The 19,963-nt window shown below is 47.9% G+C and overlaps 1 protein-coding gene and 1 pseudogene across 4 annotated transcripts in view; one reads left to right on the top strand and one right to left on the bottom strand.

Moving 5' to 3' along the window:
* The window catches only part of KIRREL3 (kirre like nephrin family adhesion molecule 3), an 839,191-nt gene that overhangs the window by 137,833 nt on the left and 681,395 nt on the right, over positions 1–19,963 (top strand). The gene's annotated exons all lie outside the window — the stretch shown is intronic.
* Positions 1,393–19,963, bottom strand: part of LOC149853407 (uncharacterized) — a 49,200-nt pseudogene continuing 30,629 nt past the window's right edge.

Raw genomic sequence — 19,963 nt, 5'->3', positions numbered from 1 at the left:
TGAACATGTCCAGCCCCTTCAGAAGCTCTCTAACCCAGTCCTCCCCAACCTGAGGTCTGGAGGCGTTCCCCTTGAGTCCATCTTGCAGTGCGGTTGGGAAGTCCCAGTCCCTGCCCAAGAAAACAGAGATGAAGAATTGGTTAAAGAGGTCTGCTTTCTCCTCTGGCGCAACCACCGGGTTGCCCAGAGGCTCTTGCAGGGGCCCCACATTTCCCAGTGCTTTCTTCATCCTCCCTATATATTTGAAAAAGGACTTTTTGTTATCTTTGATTTTTGACGCAAGTCCTAGCTCTATGTCCGCCTTTGCTTTCCTGACAGTCCCCCTACAGGCCCAAGCAGAGGAGGTATACTCCTCTTTGGAGAGAGCACCTCCCTTCCACCGGTTGTACACTGCCTTTTTGGCAATCAGGCATTCCCTTACACCCTTGGTGAGCCAGGGGGGCTTACAGGCACTCCTGCCCCCCTTGCTTCTTGTTGGGATGGTCACCCCTTGGGCCTGGAGTATTGTCTCCTTAAGGAACGACCACTCATCTTGGGCACTAAACTCCCCTGCTCTAGGGAACCCCAGCGCCTTGTCCACTGATCTGCTCAACTCATTGAATTTGGCCCTCTTGAAGTCTAGGGCTACTGCCTTGCTACAGGCCCTTAACACCCTGCGCTGGATGATGAATTCCAGCAAGCGATGATCGCTGTCGCCCAGGTGGTCAAGGACCTGGAGGCCCCTGACCAGGTCATCGCCTGCGGCCAGGACCAGGTCCAACAGGGCATTTCGTCTGGTGGGACCATGCACCTCCTGAGTTAAGTGGAGGTCCTGTATCTCAGCCAGGAATCTCCTGGAACTGTCCGACCTGGCTGACTGTTCCTCCCAGCAGATGTCTGGGTAATTTAAATTCCCGGTCCAGCTCCTCCCCTTGGTTGGGTGGTCTGTAGTAGACCCCACCATTAGATCCCTCTCCCGATGGTCCCCTTGTATCTTGACCCTGAGCACTTCCAGTTGCCCCTCTGACCCCATTCTGCTGGCAGAGGGTATGTATTGCTCCTTGACATAGAGCGCCACACCCCCACTTTTCCTTCCTTCTCTATCCCGCCTGTAAAGCCTATAGCCCCTAATGCTAACTGCCCAGTCATGGGATGAATCCCACCACGTTTCCATAAGCCCTGTTATGTCTGGGTCTGAACTGGCCATTCTGAGGGCAAGTTCCTCCTGTTTGTTCCCCATACTATGAGCATTGGTATCTAGGCATTTAAGGCCCTGCCTAGCTGCGTGTTCCACCTCCCGATTTGGGAGACTGTTTGGACCCCTGTTTCTTACCTGGGCACTCCTTGCATTTGTCACCTGTCTTGCTTGGGTGGTGTGTCCTCATCTTCCTGCGGCTCCCTCCCCCAGTGATGCTAGTTTAAAGCTCCCCATACGAGATCAGCCATCCTGGAAGAGAAGATACGCTTGCCTTTAGGTGGGAGGTGAAGCCCATCCCACCCCAGCAAGTCCCCCACCCAAAAGCATGGGTCATTATCAAGGAACTCAAGGCCTGCCTGGCAGCACCAGCTGTGTAAGCGCTGGTAGACCTCGCCAATGCCAGCCTCGTGTCACCGTCCCCACCTACTCACCGGAAGAAGAGAGGAGAATACCACCTGTGCTCCTGTCTCCTTAAGCTTGTCCCCCAGACCCTTGAAATCCTTCATAATGTGGTCAGGGTTGTCCCTGGTCGCGTCATTCGTCCCCACATGGATGACAACCATGGGGTACTGGTCTGCAGGTTGGATGTAGGCCGGGATCCTCTCCGTGATATCTCTAACCTGAGCCCCAGACATGAAGCAGACCTCCCGCGTCATGGGGTCAGGCCGACAGATGGGACCTTCCAGTTCTCATAGGATGGAGTCTCCGATGACGAGGACCCAGCGTTTCTTCCTGCTGGTGTTCACTCTCTGCCCATTGCTTGTCATGTGGGGAGTGGCATCGTCCCCACTGGAGGCAATTTCACTGTCTTTCTCCATCACAGCTGCCAGGGCGTCAAACTTGTTCCCCAGGGGAACCTGGGGAGCTTCCATCACTCTAGGCCTAGCAGCTCTGGATTTGAACACCTTCTGCCACTCCTGCATTGGATGCGTCTCCCATGGGAGCTGTACTGTGGGCAAGCAGGCCTGCAGAGAACAGAAATAGGCGTCAGTGAAGTGATTTCCGTTAGAAACTTCCAGCTCTTGGAACCGAAGCTTTCACTGTTCGTGCTACTTTGGTTGTGTCTCTTAAGGTACATTGTTCCACCTGATTTCAAGCATGCACCTATGGGTTTTGATGCTCAGCTTGTCACTCAGGACAGCACAGCTGGCCTGGAGTCTCTCGGAGACAGAGGTGATGTTGAATTAACGTTCCTTCTGCAGCTTGCCCCAGAATCACAGAGTCTCCGCAGAGCAAATAACTTCAACCAAGGCTCCTGATTTGGCCTGCAGCAGTATTTAATGGGTCCCAAGGGTGGACACTCAGCTTTACCGCCAGGTTCATTGATTTTGCTGAGGGTTATTTTATTTAATGTTTATGTTTTCAGTCTGTATTAATTCTGTTGCTTGCCTTGCAACTGCAGCAGCACCCTTTGCTCTTGCTCTGGCCATCTTCAGTAGCTCTCAGTTTACCGCACTAGGAATTCCTCCCTTATTGGCCTTTTGCTAATGGCTTTTTTTAACTTTCTTTGTGGACCAAAGTGTCCTTGTTGGCCATGGTAACCTCTCCATTTTATTTGTCCCTCATGCCTTGTAATCTCATACAATGGCAGCTTAATCAACCTGCCAGTGCTTCTTACAGTCCTGTCTGCACGAGACACAAAAGAATTAAAGCAGTCAGAATTTAAAAGCTTTACCGGGCGGTACAGTCGGCACATTGAGAGCTAGCGCTATTGTAGCAGGTATTGAAAGTCTGCTAGACAGAGCAATCTCTCTTTGTTTCATAATGATGGCGAGCTGGAAATGGGATCCCCCATGGTCTACAGCCAAAGAGCTCTGCCATCCTACGTTCCTGTTCCTGATGAGATGCCCCGTGTTGCATATGTCCTCTGCAGAACATGTGCTGCACACATGATTCCTCATCTTCACCCTGTCATTCATTTCTTGTGTGATATCAGGTAAATCATGTTGCCTCTCTGCTTCTGGCTCTCTGCTGAAGGGATGTACATGATATTTTTAACTCAGCCTTTTTGGTTGTATTTCAAGCATTGTTTTGGGAGAGCAGAGACTCCTGTGCTGTTTGGGCCTGCTGGGAGGCATATCAGGAAATATCAGAGCCATCCAGTATTTCAGGAGATGCCTGTATTTCACATATGCCAGCTACACCATGCAGCATGGCCTTGCACCTTCAGGATGCACCTGGCCTATCAAGCAGCATGGCATGTGCCCATCTGCTGCATGCAGAGAACCCAAGGTGAAAGGTAGCCTGTAAGAAGCCAAATAATAGTGTTATCTGCTTCACTGAGTGCTAAAGAATAGTACTTATCTCTCAAGCACACCTGGCTGGCTGAAGGCCATTCTATCTCTAGGGCTGATCTGCTGGGTAGAAGATGCAGGGTGTTCCAGTTTTATATAAATGTTGCAGATCACGCACACAGCCTTGGAGAAACATCATGTTTGCAAAATCCTCTCCTAAATTCGAGGATCATTAACCCACACAAATGCAGTGATGGAAATGCAGTGACCAGGCCATGTATAAAGGTTTGTCTGTGAGCTAACAGGCCTTAGAGTCCAAGTCAAAAACTCATGAGATCCAGAGCACAGGCAACCCTCCCAAAAGTGCTTGCTGTGTGTAAGGGAAGGCCCATCGTGGGATTCGAACTCCTATAGGCCCCCAGAGTTCAAAATAACTCGAGGTTTGTCTTGAGTCCCTGTCCAGATGCAGGATTCGCTCTTTCTGGACCATCCCAACCAGATACCTGTCCAACCTCTTCTTGAAAACCTCCAGTGAAGGAGATTCCACAATGACCCTGGGCAGCTTTTTCCCTAGTCCTGTTGTTATGACAGGGAGCTTTCCTGAGATTTGATCTAAATCAGATTTGCCACAGTCTAGCCCCTTTGCTGTGTGCCCTGCCCTCCATGGCAAAGCACAGCAAAGTTTCTGCATGGTCTTTATGGCAACCTTTGAAACCTCCTTTCCACCAGACTGAACATGGCTCATCCTTTGAACCTTTCCACATTCGGCTTGCATTCCACCCCCAGTAGCATCTTCACTGCTCACCTCTGGATCTTCTCCAGTTTCTCTACATCCTTCTTAAAATGCAGTTCCCACAAAACCAGGCACTTGGAGAACTCTTGGTTTAATTTCAGTACCATATCCCTATTTATGCTGGCCTTGCAGCCTCCTTCTGTTTCTAACAGCCTGTAGGAGAGGACATAGCATGCCTCAAGGGAATAACAGTCTTCTGCATCCCACTCGCTTCATTAATAACCACATTATGTGATGATGTTTTCCACTTGTATTATTCTATAGATCATTTTTATTATGTAGATACAAACCCTTTGATATTGTAATTGCGAAGTACACATTATGAAGACAAATGCATTGGGTTTAATGAGAATGGATTGCCAATAAAAGCTGAAATACAGGAAAGCATTTTTTAGCATTAACCCTCATAGAAAATGGTGTCAGACCAAGTGCCCAGTAGAAGAGCCCCCTCCCCACCCGGATGTAAATAGTATATTTTTAGGCTACTGCTGATAAAGTATTGACTTTAGCAGCATCTTAATTATCTGACAAAGGAGGGCAAGGGGGTACGTTACCTCTAATTGCTCTCTGTGAAACCCTTACCGGTGCTAAGAAGAAAAGGAGTGTGACAAGTTGTGTGAGGTCCAGAGTGGAAGTGTTACCTCATCTACTGGCCTGGGGACAGGGGTGACTGTGATACCAGGGTATGCATGCGAGGCAGAATGAAGATGTGATTTGTGGCATGTGGCAACAGACCCAAGCTACCTTCATCTAGTTACTGTGAGGAGCAATAGCAGTGAAGATCCAGTGGTACCAGTTTGTACTCTGGTTGCTAGTACCTGTTGTAGCCAGTACCTCCAAGTCCCTCCAAGTCTTCAATTGGTTTTACTTCTATTGACATGCTAGGTCAAGCTAGCACAGGTACATAGCACTTTTTACAATGCCTTTGCAGTCCGCAGAGCAGTCACTGCATTACTAGGTGGTATTTTGCTTTTTGCCTGCATTTCATAGGTGCTGGAGTTAAAAGGTAATCTGGCTTTCTTTTGAGAAAATGCGGTACTGTTTGCATTTGTGAAAGGACCTCCTCAGTATCCTACAAACCAGGACAAACCCTCATCACCCTGGGAAGAAGGCAATGATCTGTTTGCCATTTCATTCACAAAACATTGAAGTGCAGTGGGGATGAGAGCGCATTCATAGATTTCTAGATCTGAAGATTGAAGGGGGCTTTCATTATCATCTGGGTTGATGTCCTGTATAATCCAAGCCAGAGAAGCTTACCCAGGTATTTTTGAGAAAGGAGTTGGGTTCTCCAAAGCCCCATGACTTACTCAGGCCTGGAGTCAGCATTCCTCCCTGTTCTTTCATCTTTGTTTTTGCAAAAGTCCCAAGTACGGGAGCTGCTGTTGAAGGGGGGCGAGGGGTGTGTGTGAGAAGTGGGCATTACACACACGCGTGCGCACACACGTATCTCCAAGGTAATCAGTGTTAACCTGTAGCTGCCATAGTGAAATCACGTTACAGTACCAATCAAAGGACTCCTTGGTGAGCTAACAGATGGAAGGAGTCCTTTCCCCGGCTGACACGTACACAGATTTAATCAGCTCGCACTTTTGTTTCCACCTGGCATAGACTCTGGGAGATATGTCTTGATTTGCGTCCTGCCAAATTCTCCCCATAGATTCTTGACATCTTTGTTTCTTGTGACACAACAGCAGCTATTGCAGGGAGGCATTTCAACACCTGTCTCAGGGACACATGCATTCCCTCCCTGCATGTTGTAAACAGCTTCGTGTCTTGAGTTGGGCTGGACAGTTGGGAGCAAGGTGGAAACAAGATTCCTACATCAACTGTCTGGGCCCCTGGTGCTAGTCGGAGCTAAACCCAGAAGGGAAAGGGGGAGTCCATCCGTTTGGCTGTCAGCTTTGTCACTAGCCTGGATTGGTTGTATGCTCAGCCACAGGCTTTCTGTGTGACCTTGTGGAAGTCACTTGGGACCAGATCCTACTCCATCTGTTCAGTGCCTTAGGTGTGATCTATTCCCACCCTTCAACAGTCCCTGAAAATATGTTAACACAAAAGGTATGAGACTGTAGGGGTGTACCGATAGAGATTTTGGGGACTGATACTGATAGCCGATTTTTAATGAGGCACATCGGCCAATATTAATCCAATTTCCAATACAGCTGCGTGCAGCTGGTAAGTCGGTTACGATGGGAGGGGAGAGGGCAGGAAAGAAGCATGGGGAGGCAGATCAGTATCCCTCCCAAGGTGAGGGAGGGGGCAGGACAGGCACTGCTCAGCTGGGGCAAGACGGGACATGGGATGGAGCCACAGCTTGTGGAGGTGGAGGCAGCTGTGCCCACCCTGGGAGCGTATAGGGGGGTGGGGGGTAGGGGGCTGCAGCTGTGTGCTGCACCAGGCTCTTCTTGGCAGGGGCTGTGGAGGGTGCTGCAGTCACCCAGAATTTCACTGTAGCCCCACTCCCAGTGCCACCACCACTGCCTGCCCAGCACAGCCCCAGCTTTTCCTGGTGTGTGGGTGGAGGCAGGGCTTTGGGCCAGGGCTGCACTGGGTGGGCATTGGTGTCGGCACTGGGTGCGGGGCTACGGCAAAATTTGGGGTGACTGCAGCCCCCTCCATAGACCCTGCCCCAAGTCTAGCCCCTGCTGAGAAGAGCCCAGTGCAGCCCTGGCTCCAGCCCACAGCTGCAGCCCATCCGCCCTCCCCACCCCATACAGATCCAGGGGCACATGCCCCCCTCCCCACACCATGTCCTCCCAGGGGTGCGCACAGCAGTGGGAGCTGCCCTCCACCGCCACAACCCCACAGCTCCATCTCACATCCTGCCCTGCCCTGGGTGGGCAGCGCCAGCCCCAGTCCGTCTGTCACTCTGGGGGGCATTGATCTACCCCCACACCCCTTCCCTCCCCAGTCCCCTTCCACAACAATGGACTTACCAGCTGCGCGCAGCTCTCCACACTGCCGGGCTGTTCTCCGTGCTGCCTACATACTGTGCTGCAGCTGCACGCACACATGAGCATTTATCGGCCAAATTATCAGCTGCTTTGGGCTGATTTCCTATACAGCCAATTTTCTTTATATCGGACTGATGTATTGGTGTACCTCTGTATGTGAGCCATCTGCTTCCTTCCTGCTTTTCTGTGACTTAGTCTTAAGATCAAGATGGCAGCATGGTACAAAACTAGGTGGACTTTCAGGGACTTAAGCAAGATGAAATAGGTGTGCTATAGACAGTCTAAGAGCTCTTAGGTGCCCAACAGTTGGAATAGGGTCTGATCCATCATCCCTCTGTGCTCAGTTGCGCACCTGTAGTGTGGACATTGTAGCATGCTTGCTGTCCAAGCTGATACCTATGCACAAAATAAAATGTGAAAAATCCATTGTCCCCTTACTTATAATGATCTAAAACAGTGGTGTTCAAAGTACAGCTTGCAGGCTGGATCTGGCTTATGGAGCTGAGTCATCTGACCCACGGGGTTGCCCACAGGCCCAGAAATTTGGTACAGGAGGAGCGGTGGCAGTGTTAATTGCCACACCTCTTGGAGTCCCATGGCAAGTAAAGCTGACACCCTTCCTCTGCTGCTAAATTTTCAGACCCATGATAAGCCCCACAGGTTGGATGACCTGACCGTGTGTGCTCGATTGGGCCAAAGAATGGGACTGCTCTGCAGATAAATCTAGCACATGAGGCCGACCTGGTATGCAGGACCTGACTTAGTGGGTCAGTCCATATGCTGGATCTGGCCCAAGGACCTGTCCCTCTGCACCAGATGCAGCCCACAGACTAGCTGTATCTCACATTCAGTTCACATGCCAGAAAGGTTGAGCGGCACCACTGATCTAGGATACTTGTATCACCAAGGATGTGCTTGTTTTTTTTAAAGTTTTATATGGAGGTGATGAAACAATCACTAAAGAAATCTTCTGAATTTTTAAGTTTTAAACTATTTAAACGTAGAAATCTTGTTTTTCTAAAGATGTTTGCTATTGCGGTGTTTCAGAACTGAAGAGATTTCAATCAACTCGAGATTTCAATCAACTCCATTGTTGGCCAAACAACTGAAAAAGAAAATCAATGGAACTTGTCATTTAAATTGTTGTCATTTTTTATTGAACGCTGAATTTTCAACAAATTAAAATGAGAAAAATGATTAACTCTATATCTATCTATCTAGATAGGTATCCATATCTATATCTAGACTACATACCTTAAAACCAAAGCTTATCCAAATTCAGCTAAACCTTTTAGACCGACTTGGGAATTATCCCATACTTCCTACTTTCTATAATTTCAGCTGTAGGTAGTGCTTCTAGAAATATATTGACAGAAAGTTTGGACTTAAGTCAAAGGATGGGGCTAGGTGATCTGTTTTCTTTCCATCACTGTACTACTGACCTGCTTTTTTTGGGGTGGGGAAATGACTTGCCTTGGTGCCTTGGATTCCTTTTCTGTCACAGGCTAAGAGGATAAATTACTGATGCATCTTTGGACATGCAGAGTGATTCGTTATTTTATTTTGAGGTCTTGGATGAGTCGGCCTTCCAGAAATTATTAGAAGCTGTTTGGGGCAGGGACTTTTTTGTTGTTCTTGTTCTCTGTTTCTATAGCACCTAGCACAGTGGAGTCCGAGTCCGTGACCAGGGATCCTAAGGCTATCAGAGCACAAAAAATACAATAAACTAAACAAAGTTCTTACAAGACTTTTCCAAAAAACCTCAGACATAAAAACAGGTTGACTTCAGTTTAAGATAATTTTGTTTTACATGCATAAAGAACCACCATGTTTTTCCAGACAGAATAAGGGGTAACTAGGGGGAAGAACAAGTTTCTCTGAGAGCGAGAGCAAGTGTATGCATCTCCTACCCAGCATGCTCCATCAGCTTTCAGTGACTGCCACGGATGAGTTGACTCCTTGTACATCCAAGACCTGAAGTTAGTCTAAAAGCTACATGCCTGCTGAAGTGTGTGTGGTGGGGTGGGGGCAACAAGATTTGGAGGGCTTCTGCAATGGGTTATCTGTTTCCTGCTGAATTCTTGAGTTGTCCCTTTGCATGCCTCCTCCTAAATGCAGGAGGGAATGTGGCTGCGTCCAGAGTGAGTGACACTGAGCAAGTACCTCTGTAGATGAGAAGTAGAGCAATGCTGTAATTCCAGGTCAGGGACAGTAGAGCTGCCCTATCCGACTTCCTTTGCGATTTCCACCATACTCTCTTCGTTCGTGTCTTACTGCTGTGACATCTTATCTGTGTGTGACATTGCTTGCTGGCAGTACAGGATAACAGTCTACTACTACTACCAGGTAATGAAGTTAGTTCTTTAGTTCAGGTGCTAGCCATTTGTAGTAGTGCTAACTATCTTGGGTTCAAACTCTATTAATAAGCGCCCAGAGGACATGGTCAAGCAAGGGCTCAGTGCCAGTGCTCGATGAAAGAAGTAGGAATTTACAGAGCTTTTGCAAGATGTGACTTACTTCTCCCTCCCCTATTTGAAAAAAGGAAAAGGAAAAAAAAACCTTTTAGCACATTGGGAGAAGGGAATAGTTTTTTACATGTTGGTAATTACATAAAAAAATGTTTTCGTTTAATGCTGCATCCGGAGCTTTCAAAGAAGAAGAAAAATATAGAGGAGAGTGCCATTAATTTGGCTTACCTTCCTGCAGCCATCGGGAAAGAAACACATCTGAAATTGGCCTGTTCAGTAAACAGCCCCACATCCCTCCACAATCTGTTTGCTTGATCTATCAGGCAAGTCACCTGGAAAGTTGAATGTCTTGTTTGCCTGCTTTTGACTTCTTATTCTTTTCTCTCTCTCTCCACCTAATTTTTTTAAGGGCTGTGTTATATGAATATCCTTGGCTTAATTTGCATTGCATTAAAGTAAAACATTTTAAATTTCTTCACAGCAGAAGTAAATCTGACAGACTTTATGAAGCCATTATACCTGCAGGTATTTTATACTTTTAAAATACATTCTTGTCAAGCTATCTTAATTATATTATTATATGTACTTTTGAACTCCGTATCCACTCTTCGGTGATATATTATGCTTTTGACAGCAGAGTCCTAAAAAGCTACAATTTATATCAAAGTTCTGTGGCTGAACAAAGATGTATCTATTATGGATTCAGGGGAATTTATTAATTTACTGTTTTGGAACGCTTATTCATTGACAAAGCTTGCTCACTTTAATTTTCTAGCCGGCTGATTATTAGGTGGAGTGCTTATGCGCACTGAACGCCAGTTTTCTGGCGCAGCTTTGCACCGTAGTAGAGAACAGCCAGAGATAGGTGAGTGGTTTTAAATGCAGTGTATCAAACTACTACAGTAATGTGGGCAGAGTTCATCTTGCTTTTATTTCTGTATATAGCTTTCAGCATTCATCTGATTCTTACTTAGCTGGGTTCAGTCACCTAGGTGGAGTCCCAGAGGGTCTTCTCATATTAGGGCCCAATCCTGTAAACATGCTTAGCCAAGGTATAGTCATATGTGTAAGCAAAGCTAGTTCCACATTTGAAATTAGTCTGACTTGAGAACATGCTTAAAGTTCTTAAGTGCGTTGCTTAAATGTTGCTGAATGATTGGCCCTACTGTTGCCTGGCATTATGAATCAAGAGTTTTACTGCTCTAGTGCTCTGTATTCACAGTTTTGATTGCCTGGAATGGAGAGGTCGGGACAGTCAAGATCCATAGTTAGCAATAGGCTGACCTAAATTCTCTTGCCATTAGCTTGGTGGCAGAATGTGGGCAAGTTATTTAACCCTTTGTCCTTAGTTTTCCCCAGCAGATAATGAAGATAATGAAACTATTGGAAAATAAGGAGTGTGCTCAGTGCAGAATTGGAGGGATTCTCTGGAAGTTGGATTAGGCCGGGGTGGCCACCCATGGCATGAGTGCCACAAGTGGCATGGGTAGTCTCTGTGTGTGGCATGCAGCAGATCATAAAGGAGACAGGCGGCACCACAGAAAATAGGGCAAGGAGCAGAAAGCAGAGCAGCCAGTCGTGTAGGGGAAGGAGATCAGAGTGGCACTCCAGGAGGATGAGGGCTTAATTGGTGGCACACCTGCCGAAAAGGTTGGCCCCCCACTGGATTAGGTCATCATAATTGCCTGTTCTAGCCTTTGAATCCATGGGCCTAATAAACGTTACTACTAAAGGTGCACCAATACATCAGTCCCATCTCGGATCGGTACCGATATAGGCAAAATGGAAAGCATCGGAAATCGGCTTTTTTGCCTGATGTAGCTGATAACGTGGCCAATAAATGCACCACAATGCATGTTCACAGCTGAAGCATGCATGGGATCCAGGAGCACAGCCCGGCAGCTTGGAGGCCAGCATCTGGCTGGTAAATCTGGTGCAGGGGAAGGAAGGGGCATGGGGTGCTGAGTGAGGCTTCTGTGATGAGGGAGGAGTAGGGCTGGGATAGGGAATGCCCAGCTGAGGTGGGGCAGGCATGGGACAGAGCTGCAAGTGGCTCGTCTAGGGCAGGGGGGGAGTCTCCTGCCACTGTGCACACCCTGGGAAGGCATGGGGGACATGTGCCCCTGGATCTGCACACAGAGCAGGGTGGGGCAGGCTGTCGCTGTGGGCTGGGGCTGAGGGCAGCACCAGGTTCTTCCTGGTGGGGGCTGGACTGGGCCTGGCTGTGCTCGGGGCACACGGGGGTTGGGGGAGCTACAGTGAATTTTGGGGTGCATGCAAGGCGGGAGCCACTCCCCGAACGAACCACTTGCGGCTCTGTCCCGTACCCACCCTGCCCTGCCCCAGCTGAGCAGCCGCTACCCCTACCCCGGCCCCACTCCCCCCTCACTATGGGGACTTCAATCTGCACCCCCTGCCCATTCCCTCCCCCCACCGCTTTCCCCACATCAGACTTACCAGCCTGATGCTAGTCTCTAAGCTGCCCGGTTGCATATCAGAATCGGATTGGTATCAGCCGATATGGCTCCTTAAAAATTGGCCATTGGTATCAGCCCAAAAAATGTCTATTGGTGCACCCCTAATTACTAGAGGCTGTTAGAGTAAATCCACATGAGGCTGGAACACACTGAGACCCTCGGTGGAAGGTGCTGTGCTGATTAATTCTCTCTGCTAGCCTGGAAGATTAGAAGAAGCTAGCATTTACCTTTTATAGAGGGGGCCATAGAGGGATAAACATCATATTTTCAAAAAACTTCCTTTAACCATTGAGATATAGTGTTGCAAAGAACAGGCTATAAGTGATTTGCTTAAGGTCATTCAGTAAGTCAGTGCCATGGTCACAAATAGAATCTAGGCAACCTGGCCCTGGATTCTCATATAATCGCTGGCTTGTACCTCCTTCCCTTGGGAGATGTACTGATATCAACTACAAACCAACAAAAGTTTCTAGCCTTGGGGACAGAAAGCTAGAGTAGTTCTCCGAAGGTTGGGTACCTGTAGGTCAGCTGCCAGGCACATGGTGCTTTTTGCCCACTGCCTGGACATTCATCCTCTGCCTTGGGAGAGATTTTTGGATCAAGCAGCATCCTTCTGTGGGCTTTTTTATACCACCCATGGTATGCAATACTGTAGAGGGAGGTTGCTCATCAGTGAGAGTTGCTAGTGACTGCCTTCTGAATTCTCAGTGCACTCAAGAGTTTTCCTTGATGTAAGTGGAAGCATGGCCTACCAGTTAGCCCACCAGCTTAGCAGTTTCTTTTCTGCCTTGGAAAATTTACTTAGTATCTGAGCCTCTGTCCCCAAGGCTGTTGGGAGTAGCAAGCTGTGCTTAATGTGCCCAGATGCGTCGGTGATGGAGAGCCAGTGCAAGTAGATACGTGACTTAATTTTCTGCCACACTTTTCTCCTGAAGGATTTCACCTCTGCTGACCCTGTTGAAGGTGTTATGCCTATCTGGTCACTAAGAAAAAGACCCTGTTCCACCTATTAGGTGCCTAAGTGGACTTAGCTATTTAAATGTGATCCTCTTCCACTGTGCTTGTGCCCCTGCGTAAAAGTTAATGGATTTATTTTTTATAAAATACTGTCATCTTAACTTTAAGACTGTCACAAAAAGCAGTGAATAGGAGGGGGGCCCTCCACTTTTTATATCAGTTGATATAGGGACTCAAGCAGGGTGGAACAGAATCATGCTTAGGTGCATCAATCCACTCAGGCACCTAATAGGCAGAGTAGGATCTGTCCCTAGGGACATAGCCAGACTGAAGGCTTATATGCTAAATTAATTACCACATTTCCACAGGGGACTCTGGGGGTCTGCCCAATCCACAAATGTTGGCTTCAAAGCACAGAACTAGGTAGGTCACTGGTATACATGCAGCAAACCCATTCGCATTCACAAATATGATCACAAACTCATTTTAGTTGACAACCAGTTATCTGAGTGCATATGGATCCTAATGGTGCATTGTTCTCCCTGCAAAATTAACTCGAGTGACTGGCACCTGCTTTAGCCTAGCTCAGTTGTGAACCACAGTACTGCAAATGCATATCCAAGCATGTGTGTCCTTCCTAGGGTGCCAGCATGTTGCTAAGACTTCTGGGGCATTTCCCAGAGTCCTTTGTGGTAAGGTAAACTGAAAATTTCTTGGGTTTTTTCCTGGGAGATTATTGGAGAAAGACATTTAGAGGATCTGCACTCAAGTGATTTGGCTTGTGTTTATTAGAAAGGGGGAATATAGCACTTGGACCAGGTAACCTGGGCTGAAAACGTTACCAACCTTAAGGGAGGGGGTCTGTATGGGAAAGCAAGTCAGTAGGGACGGTACCTGATTACGAGCCTACGGTAATACTCCAGTGAAGCCATACCTTGAGAGGAGGAGCCAGGCTACCCGCTTATTTAATTTTCTCTAGTACAGCTGAGTAGCTATCAAATGTTAATGACTGTTATTTCCTACTAAAGCATGATGAATTTGAACCAGTGACCAGGAGGTGAAAGGTTCCTCTGTTCTTCCCTTTCAAACTTTTCACTGACTGGCATTGGAGGGCATCTCTGAAGCCAGGGCTTTGTGCCAGTGCTGGCTAAAGCAGCTATCTCTGGGTTTCCCCAGTCCTTTTCCTCCTGTTTGAACAGCGAAAGCTGTATGGAGAAGCAGCCATTCATATGCTCATTAAATCATCATCAGCTTAGTGGTTGATCAGTTCCAATAGTTGGGAGGTTGTTAGCTAAATTGGCAGCAAGGTGAGGAAAACATCTGTCTGCTCCATTGTTGGCTTGCCAGCATTGGCACGTGCCAGTCTTTGTGGTTCCAGAAGAGTCTCAGGCATGTAAGATTGCGGAGTTGCAATGAGCTGGAACCATTTTTTATGAACTGCCTGCCTCAGCTAGTGTTTCCAGCAAGATGTTTTTCTCCTGCAACAGTATCAACAATTTTCTGGCTCTCCTAGGATTAAGGAAGCTGGAGGGAATTGAGATAGGAAGGTGGAGCCTTTAACTGCTGGGTTAGCAATGACTGAAGGCTATTTTCAGAGTTTACTTACAGTGGATAAAATTTGCAGAAACATCTAAATGATGTGGGAGTTGAACTGGACAGGAAATAGCTTTCTCACCCCATGAGAATTTTTGGGAGTCTGAAAAATATTCTCTTTCCAATCTCAGAAGTACACACAAGCTGATAATTCCCAACGATTTAGGTCAGGTCAAGCAACACATTTTGGTCACAGTCATTTCAGGAAGTTTCATTTCAATTTGTAAAGTTTTAAAACTTTATGAAAGACAAACAAAATAACAGTTTCAGAATGAAAAGTAATTTTGCTCTGACTATTCAAATAGGATGGTCAGATATCTTCAGGGTTTAGTGGAGGGAAGGGGATTCATTTTTGTTTTCCTAAATGAAAGATACAGTATAGCAAAAATGACCCTTTCCCATGGGATGTTTCAGTTTCTTGGTGGAAAATGTTTTGCCAAAAATATCCTGACCAGCTGTTCTTAGGAGCCTAACTTCTGTTTTCAGAAGTGACCCAGGGCCTCCTTGCATGGTAATTTTGGACAGCTCCTGGACATCTTAACACCCAGATTGTCCACACATTAAAGCCTGAGAACTGGTTTGAAGCACTTATTAGGTGGCTCTAAATTAGGCCACTGCAGGGTAGGATTATCCCTGATCAGTGCTACCTAGTTCTTGTTACACTAATGTGTAGCCACTCTAGGTTACACCTTAGTGTATTCACCCCATCTTGTCCTCTTCCCCCCCTCGGCCCAGATTGGGGCCATGGCACCCCAAGATCTTTGCTCACTGCCTCTATGGACGCCCTGCCTGTGCCTCCCCCGCTCACCCCCATTTACATGTGGCTGCCTGACTGCTGCTGTCCTGGCCCCGCTTGCCTGGAGGAGAACTCACCATCCCGGTGGTGGCAGGCATGTTAACCCCTCCCTGCCTGCTTCCGTGAGACAGACAGTAGAGGCAAGCACAAGTAAGTGTGTGTGGGGGAGGGGCAGGGCTATGGGGGGCAGTCACGGGGGCAGGGGGGAAGCCCAGAATGGCGGTGGGGGAGGGGGTGGAGATTATTACCTGCCAGGCCTCCAGGCCCCTGCTGGCCTGAAGTGTGACTGCTCCAAACTCGAGCTAGCACTAGCAGCCATCAGTGTTTGTGAGGTCACAGTGTAATGCAGGGGTGAGTAAAGGCCAGATCAGGCCTGCATTGGATTCCCTTTTCCAGCAGCCCCTGCCCACGTCACTGCAGCTGGTTTCCAAGGAGACCCCAGCAGTGGTGTGGCCACAGTTTCCATGGAGACCAGCCCCAGCCAAATTGGCAGGGTGCACAACTGAGTGGGGAGCTGCTTCGGGGCTGGGGCTGGGATTGTGAGGCAGTGACGGTATAGCCCAGAGCCGTGGCAGAACTGCAATCCTTTGCCCACATGCTACAGGCAAGACCTAGGGTGAGTCTACATAGATTCATAGATTGTAAGCCGGAAGGGACCTTGGAAGATCATCTGGTCCAGCCCCCTGCACCAAGCAGGAAAGATAACTGGGGGTCAGGTGACCCCAGCAAGATGAGCTGCCTAATTACCTCCACAGTAAAGTCTCACTGTCTACACATGTGGCACTATTAGGCCTCAGTAAACTAATAAATGCTGCTGTAGGTTAGTACTTGTCAATAGAAGTACTATCCTATGGCAGCATTATTTAGCACACCGCAGTACATGTGTAGACACTGACGGGACTGGCTGGGGCATGAGGGAGCTTCAGTGCAGGAGCTGCCTGTCAGCTAGCCTTGCACTGTAGCACCCTTGTGCCCCAGCCAACCCCTGCACAATACGGTGAGCTGGGATGGAGCAGCTCCGGGCTGGCAGGCTGACCCCCTGGGACTCGTGCCATCTGGGGCTGCTCCGACCCAGATCAACATGCTGTGGTCCTGGGCACATGTGTAAACCTGGCACCCAGAAGCAGTAAACTCTGATGTGAACTATGCCAGAGTTTATTGTGTTGCACTAATAACACATGTAGATGTGCTCTTAGGCGCCTAAGAAAGAGGCACGTGAGTTCCTTAATAACCTTGAGAATCTGGGCATGTATTTCCACTCTTCAAAGAACTACAAAAATATGTATCACTGCAGCTTTGTGTGTGGATACTCAATATCAGTTTAGACCTGACTAACACTGGCTTTGAACCTACATGTAGATTCACCTGTTTGATCCAGATTTAAGGTAATAGAAGAGGGTTAACAGCAAAAGTTGTCTTCATTTAAGTGTGACATCACACCTTTAGTTAAACTAGTGCCATTTTCTGTGTAAACTAGGTCTCAGGATCTGTGAAGTCCCAGTCTAGTGCAGTTAGGTTAACTTCTACTGTGCACATCTCCATGTATCTGAGTACTGCTTTTGGGCTGATAGATGGACAAAACTTTGCAACAGCTGCAAAAGGTATGGGGCCAGCTTCTTGGCTGGGGCAAGTATCTACAGCTCCATTGATTTGTACTGGAGATGCACAGATTTACCTTTGTGGAGGATCTGCTCCATGATTTCCCTTCCCCACAGTGTTGAAAAGCTCTAAGTTTTTTGCTGTCACTGCTACTTAGGATGTGGCTGGAAATCAGGCCCAGGATGCCTGACTCTCTTTCAAACAAACAACAATAAATGCATATGGAGTTGTTTCTTTTGCTTTGTGTTAAGGAGATGAACCGACATTGGCAAATTGCTGCAGGAGGTTGTAAATGATGTATGAAATAAAAAGCCCACTCTCAGTGCAGGGAGAGGCTCTACAGTGCACTGGGAAGAGTATCTCCTCAACTGTTTGTTCTTCTAAGGATACAGCCAAGAAGCTCAGATGCCAAACCCCTTCAGCTCACAAAGAAAAACACAGCTCTTTTTTTCCTAACTTATTTCCCTAAGGTTCCCCCATCACCTACTCCTTGTCCCTCCTCAGCCCAAGCTGACATATTTGGGTTACATAAGCTTTTCATATGCAACCAGCAGTTCTGTCTCCAAAATAACCCATCTCTCTTCAGGTCAGTACAGGATTCCTAGAGAAGCATGTCAAAGCCAAAAGCTTTTCCCCACTGTTTTCACAGATCCTGCATTATTTTTGTGCCTGAAGCTCCTTGTCTTGAGATCTTCTTTAACTCCAGTGCTAAGCGAGTAAGTCTGGCTTTATTTGTGGTTGGGACACCTTTCCTGCTCCAGGAAGGGGGTCTTGTGATTGAAGAAGACACTCGCCTAAACTAGTAACAAAACCCTGTGCTGTCATCTCCCGAGGGGGCACCTGGATGCAGGAGGTGCCATCTTTCCTATGGACTGAGGTCATGACTGATATTTTTAAAGACTCCATGGTGTTTTATTGCAAGGAAGCTCTCATTAGACTCAAAGTTCAGTCTATGCAACTACAAGAGGGTCTCTCAGACCATTTGCATGAGTTACATACTCCCAGAGTGGGAAAGCTTGTACCACATGTCAGAGGTCTGCAACAGTTCAGCTAGCTGCAGGGGCTGCCAGTGGTGATTCCTATTTCCAGGGATTAAACCCAGAACCTCCAGATCTCTTACTTCCTTGGCTGCTGTCTTAAGCTCAGAAGAAGACCCATGAGCCAGACTGATCCCTCAGAAGGGGACAGTGGGTCCCCACTTGCCCTTAGCTGTGAGATCAGACTTGTTCCCTCGCTTCCCTGCCATGACCAGTCTCAAGTGGTGCCAAGAGCTGTGTCTCCCTGCACAGTAAGGCAACTGCATCGTGAGCAAGAGATGGGGGGGGTTAATAATGTTGCCAGCAGCAGCAGGCATTGGCAGGCCCTGTATTTCAGCGAGGTGCAAAGAGGAGACAACGTGCAATTTCTGTGTCTCTCTGTGCAGCCTGGTTATTATCAGGTTGGGGCACCCACAGCCAGGGAGCTTTGTTAGTTCTCAAAGGCCTTGTATGTCAGACTTTTTTTTTTTGGCATGAAATAATCATCAAAGCTTTCAGAACTAATGCACTTCTGATCTTTATTAACCTTCCTATCACTCCCTTCATCCTCTGCCCCCCCTTAACTTGCTGCCACAGGCCCCAAAGACAGTAAGATGAGTGGGAGAATGTTGCCATCTCCAGACAGAGAGATTCCCAGGTCTATCACACAGACAGGGGTGGAGATGAGAGGTACAGTTGTTCCTTGTTGCCTCAATCCAGGGCCCACTGGAAAAAACTCAGGCCCCATTGAAGCTAATAGAGCCCCTTCTCCCCCAACCAATGGCTTCAAAAGGACCATTGCTTCTCCCATGCTTTGTTGTGCCTGTGGTGAACTACTGGCATTCCTCTACCCTGTGACTAACAGCAGCACAGGTTGCGGGGGGTATGCAGGACCAAAATCAAACCAGGGCATGCAACAAATTGCTAGCATTGGGACTTAGAGTCCAACTGGTGCTGGAGCTTGTGGCCAGCCACTGTATCCACCTCTGCAAGTGGCTTTGCCCTCCAGCCCTCTGGGCTCTTGTGATCCCTATCTGTTGTCAGCACAGGGTTTGGAGCAGTTGGCATAGAGTTGCTAAACCGTCTCGGGCGACGGCTGCCTTTCAGCGCTCCCCAAGGGCAAAGTTGGGTCCCACCTGGATGCGAGGGTGCCCGACGGTGCCCAGCCATAAAACACGTGATGAGTGAAAGTAGAGCTCCCAGGTGGGTGCTCTGTGCTTTGTCATGGTGCTCCTTGCTTTATGCTCTTTCCACTCCTGCTAGTGTTGACTGTGTCTGCTCTGTGCTTATGTTCCAGGACGCTAAGTGGCGAGTACAAGCCATCTCTTAAGACAGTGAAAAAGAACAGGGCAAGCACATTCCTTGCCCAGGATTCAGAGTTCTCAGACTAAGAAGCAAGCTAAATGCCTGGACAAGGCTTATCAACATTGGTGAAATCCTATTTGAGGAGATAAATGGAGGCAAGGTGGTATTGGTTATCTGTCAATGCATGTGAGCCAGTAAATGAGAAGTAGTCAATGCCATAAGAGATGTCAGGATTTATTTCCAGTAAGACCTGTTGAAGCTGGGAAAATTACTCATTAATGCTTTATTGATATTCATTTTACTATTCAAGGGACCTGGGAGGATACATGCCCATGCTAATGGTGTCTAGCTTAGAATAGGTTTTCTCAGGCCTAGGCTCACGGTGACAGCACAGCACTGTAGATCTGAGAAGAAGAGTCTCTTGGGTATAGAAATCAAACTAATGAACTGTGAGGTGAATACAGATGGGGCTTTCTTGCACTTCAGCCACTCTGCAGACACTACCCATGTGCATTAGGGATGTGTGAAGCTTCAGGTGGTGATTCGATTTGGAGAAGGTTTGGCCCGATTTGGTGGCCAAATCTCCAAATC

The sequence above is a fragment of the Crocodylus siamensis genome, chromosome 14, assembly GCF_052110815.1.
Source record: "Crocodylus siamensis isolate JL-2025a chromosome 14, ASM5211081v1, whole genome shotgun sequence".
NCBI lineage: Eukaryota > Metazoa > Chordata > Crocodylia > Crocodylidae > Crocodylus > Crocodylus siamensis.
Note: the sequence above shows the minus strand (reverse complement) of the source record. Positions and strands in the feature narration are given on the sequence as shown.